Below are 5000 nucleotides of genomic sequence, written 5' to 3' on the forward strand. Positions count from 1 at the left end.
AGGGGAAAATGGAAACAATTCCATAGTCTCTGGCAATGAAGTCATCTCCCATTGAAAACCACAGGAGAGGGGAATATTGTCCTCAACTAGGCATATATCAACCAGTATTTCACAGGCAGACCTTCAGGGAGGTGCAGATTCACCAGCCCTACCCTCCCTCCCATCCCCCCAGCATCCCTGCTCATCTCCTGTCCACCATTTGTTGATTCATTGTTGCTGTTGCTGTTGCTGCTGCTGTTGTTGTTGTTGTTGTTGTTGTTGTTGTTGTTGTTGTTGTTGTTGTTGTTCCTGGTGTGAAGAACACTGTGAGGTAGCCTTCCTCTAATAAACCCTCTGGTCTTTAGGGATCCTTCACCCACTCACTCTCTGCCAGACTGAGTTCACAGCAGAAAACGCGTTTTTGAGAGAAACATGTTCCTGGTCCTGTGTGCCCATATTGAGGGAGGCATGAGAAAGGGATAACAAGGAAGGGAGACCCGGCAGTGGTAGGGGGCTGGGATGGGGTCGGGGGTGGGTGTCCTAGCTTGCTAATCCAACTGACCCACTTGCTGTGTAAATAAATATTTTGCATTCTGTGTCCCTTGTTTGATTTCTCACTAAATTCCAGATTGTCAATCTCCCTGTGTCGATTGCACAAGAACCCAAATGGGGATGCTGGGTGGTGAGCTGATTCCTCCCTAGAACACCTGTGCACTCTCTCATAGTCTCTAAGCTCCTTGCTGGACTCTTTTGGGCTTGGACCTGGCTGTCTGTAAGCCAGGAAGGAAGGAAGGAAGGGAGGGAGGGAGGGAGGGAGGGAGGGAGGGAGGGAACAGGCCTCAGTTGAGAATCCCAATTTTCTAGTTCACTGCATCTGATGGCTGGCTGACCCTTCCAGGTGAATTGTATTTTTTTTTTTCCTTTTCACTCCTTTATTTGAGTCAGGGGTGTCTGCACATAGACCTGGAAATCAGTACCTAGATCAGGCCTGCCTGCCTGCCTGCCTGCCTGCCTGCCTGCCTGCCTGCCTGCCTGCCTTCCTCTATCTCACAGAGACACAGTTCTAAACACCTCTGCCTCTTGAATGATGGAAATAAAGACATGCACGAACACCTGGCTTCCTTTCATTGTACATTTAGCCTAATTTCAGTTTTATTCATGTCTGGGAGGGAGACTTGCTTGTGTGCTGTAGTTCAATTCCTTTCACTGTGTGGTTTCCCCACCACCTTGGCCACCATGCCACGTGGAAGAGAAGAAGAGATGAACCATATTGTTGGCACCCATATAACAAACACTTGGTTGCTTCCTCTGAGCCCTCTGAGTATCCTTACATCTCTGTATTTTAAAGTGGTTTTGTTTTGTTTTTTATTGCTGTCAAACTCTCTCTCTCTCTCTCTCTCTCTCTCTCTCTCTCTCTCTATCTATCTATCTATCTATATGTGTGTGTGTGTGTGTGTGTGTGTGTGTGTGTGTGTGTGTGTGTGTGTATTTTTTTTCTTCCCCCAGAGCTGAGGACTGAACCCAGGTCCTTGAGCTTGCTAGGCAAGGACTCTACCACTGAGCTAAAACCCCAACCCCTATCTCTGTGTTTTAAAAAGTAGACTCTGGAGCAATACCGGGCAGGTCTCCAAGGCGGGTCCTTCGCTTTATTTTATTCTTTTTGTTTTTAATTGTTAAAGATTTGTTTGTTTGTTTGTTTGTTTTATGTCTATTCGAGTACCCTGTAGGTGTCTTCAGACACCCCAGAAGAGGGCATGATTGACAATTACAGATGGTTGCAAGCCGCCATGTGTTGGCTGGGTATTGAACTCAGGACCGCTGTAAGAGCAATCAGTGCTCTTAACGACGGTGCCATCTCTCCATCCACCTACTTTATTTTATTCTCTATGCTCTCTTGTGCGAGTCAAGGTCAAGCAGGCAAGAAACACCCAAACAGATTGGTCCATCACCACTTTCTGAATTCTTTTTGTTGTTGATGTCAGGGATGTAAAGCAAGTTTACCCATGAAGAATTGTAAGGGAGTCCTTCTGATTTAGAGAATAGCAGCCTTGAAATGAAATGAGAATCACAACAAGCATTTGTCTTATTGTTTTTGTTTTTTTCTTCCTTTTTCTTCGGAGCTGAGGACCGAACCCGGGGCCTTGTGCTTCCTAGGCAAGCGGTCTACCACTGAGCTAAATCCCCAACCCCTACATTTGTCTTAAAGTCTGAAAAACACAAAACAAAACAAAACAAAACAAAACAAAACAACAACAACAACAACAACAACAACAACAACAACCAAGAACAAACCATGAGACCGCAGAAATCCTCAGGCGGAGGAGTAAGGAGCTAGTTTTTATTGGTTAGGGTATTATTTGGTCGGGTGGGGGTAGGGGTGGGGGTGGGGGTGGGGGTGGGGGTGTTGTCCTTCCTACACCTCTCTTGCATGAATGAGCTGAACATTACTTAAGCTTGTGTCCAAAACTGTCCATTTTTTAGATTGATCCCAGGAGGGAGGGAGCGAGCCGGGGATACAGCACACCCTCTCTGGCCTCAGAGGTCCAGGCTCCCGCTGGCAGGGCCCGAAGGGACTCCTGGGGGGAAAAAAAAATAAAGTCTCCGAGGCACCACCTAGCCGGTTTTATTCTTGAAGAAAAGCAAACATACATAATGGAATAAGGGAAAGAAAAAACCCTGTTTTCTATATACACAAGCAGTCGTAATTTGTTATAGTGTCCCCTTTGCGTAGTTTGGATTCGATGACTTTATTTTATCAAGCAAGTTTTAAACAGCGGTAACTCCAAAGAGGAGTCAACAGCCCCTTTAAGTGCAGTCAGTCATTGACCCTTTGGTCTGTCTGTCTGTCTGTCTGTCTGTCTGTTTCAAAACGAGGGAGGGCCTGCCTGCCTGCCTGCCTGCCTGCCTGCCTGCCTGCCTGCCTGCCTGCGTGCCTGCATCAGATCTAAATACAGTTCTCAGAGGGGAAGACAGAGACAAGTCAGAAGTCACTAGCACTCAATGGACGACCACCAACCTAAGGGCAGGCCTAGGGTAGAATTTGATGGACGGACGGACGGACAGACGGACGGACGGACGGATGGACAGATGGACAGAAAGGATCTAGGAGGAGCTTTGGGAAAGATGAAAAGCCTCCATTTCCCCCCAAAAGAACGAGCCCCAACAGCTGGGCTCTTCGAGATGAGTTATAAGGGGAACCACACATACAGTTTTGTATCACACATACAGTTTGTCATCATCCGTCAATACCAGGTAGACTTTTCAACGTATGTAGGTAGCTGTTGTCAGGTCAGTCCTTTACTAAGCCTCATGTAAGCTCTGCAGGGTAAGCCTCAGGAATTCATCTGTGCGTCCCGCAGGGTATGCTTTCTTGCTTTGTTAAAGGCTAGACTTTGGTTGCTGTCTGTCTGTCTGTCTGTCTGTCTGTCTGTCTGAATGAATGAATGAATGAATGAGCGAGGGAATGAACGAATGAGGAGGGGATGCACATGCCTATGGTTTTAAGATGCTTAATTTCTTTACAAGGTTTATTTATTTAAACATTAAACATTGGGGTTGGGGATTTAGCTCAGTGGTAGAGCGCTTGCCTAGGAAGCACAAGGCCCTGGGTTCGGTCCCCAGCTCCGAAAATAAAATAAAATAAAATAAAATAAACATTAAACATTAATCGGAAATAATGGAGTCAGCAGTTAAGAGTTCTGACTGTGTTCTTCCAGAGGTCCTGAGTTCTATTCCCATGGTGGCTCACAACCCTCTGTTATGGGATCGATCTGCTGTGTGTCCGAAGACAGCTGCAGTGTGCTGTTTGTAGGGTAAAGAAAAAAATACTAAAGAAGAAAAAAAAAAAAAGAGAGAGAAAAAGTTAGAAGCACCAAGTCAAGTCATGTAAATATTGCCCACATTCGGATTTAGACATGCCTGAGCTGTCAGGGCGAGGCTGGGTGAGAGCGAATCAGTGAACGATCGGACTCTTCCTCTCTCTGTGAGGGTGTGTCATGAACTCTATTACCATTTCCAAAGAGTTAGGTATGCTGGAGCGAAGTGGACCGGAAAGCCAAGGGAGGAGAGGTATGCCTACACGAGTCCACCCAACCCCCCCGCCCCCCCCCCAGGGAGACATCCTCGAGTGGTGGGGGGAGGGGCGAAGGTGTGGAGGGATAATTTCCAACAAATAAATCCCAACAAATAAATTACTAGAGACTTGATTCATTGATTTACTTTAAATTTATTGAGTGTATCGGGAAAGAGGGAAAATGGGTCAAGGAGGGAGGGAGGGAGGGAGGGAGGGAGGGAGGGAGGGAGGGAGGGAGGGAGGGAGAGAGGGATATCTTTTCCTCCAAATCGGCTGGTATGTAGTCTCAGTGCGTCAGAAAAAAGACTGCTTCTGGCCTCCTTTCTGATTACCCCAAGGCAGTCTGGTCACCGTGCTGTAATAGAAAGGGAAACCACAGTCAAGTCATGGGAGCGAGCGAGCAAGCAAGCAAGCAAAAATCATAAACAAAAGCAAAAACACGTCTGTTAAGTTGAGCAGAGCAGAGCAGAGCAGAGCAGAGTAGGGCAAAGCAATACAAGGTCACATTCCACAAAGGCTGATATAGTCTGCCATCTTGGTCTACAGAGTGAAAAGTAGAAGGAGAAAATGAATATCGCTTTGTGTGTCACAAAGTTTTTAAGTTGTAAGGAACATTGCAGGGCTAAACCTTCAAATCCTCAAACCACCCAACCCAAGCTTTCCTCCTCCTCCTCCTCCTCCTCCTCCTCACCCCCCATTGCCCCCCCCCCGTGTGGTGTGTGTGTGTGTGTGTGTGTGTGTGTGTGTGTGTGTGTGTGTTTGCGCACGAGCTCGAGCTCGGGCACGCATTTCTTTCACTGCACAACCATCATTGGAGGACGTTTAAATAAACACGAATGAATCAGACAGGCAGACAGACAGGGGCCCATAATGGATCCCTACAACTCGGTGGTGGTGGTGGTGGTGGTGGTGGTGGTGGTGGTGGTGGTGGTGGTGGTGGTGGTGGTGG

General features: G+C 47.2%; 1 long non-coding RNA gene across 1 annotated transcript in view; it reads right to left on the bottom strand.

The window, feature by feature from the left end:
• Positions 1–4181: 4181 nt before the first annotated feature.
• LOC147997669 (uncharacterized) overlaps positions 4182–5000 on the bottom strand; it is an 18741-nt gene continuing 17922 nt past the window's right edge. Inside the window, exon 3 of the long non-coding RNA XR_015647624.1 lies at positions 4182–4406. This is a non-coding gene — a long non-coding RNA (uncharacterized LOC147997669). The remainder of the gene's footprint in view (positions 4407–5000) is intronic.

Source organism: Rattus norvegicus, unplaced genomic scaffold (assembly GCF_021556685.1).
Source record: "Rattus norvegicus strain SHRSP/BbbUtx unplaced genomic scaffold, alternate assembly SHRSP_T2T unassigned-0000080, whole genome shotgun sequence".
Lineage (NCBI taxonomy): Eukaryota > Metazoa > Chordata > Mammalia > Rodentia > Muridae > Rattus > Rattus norvegicus.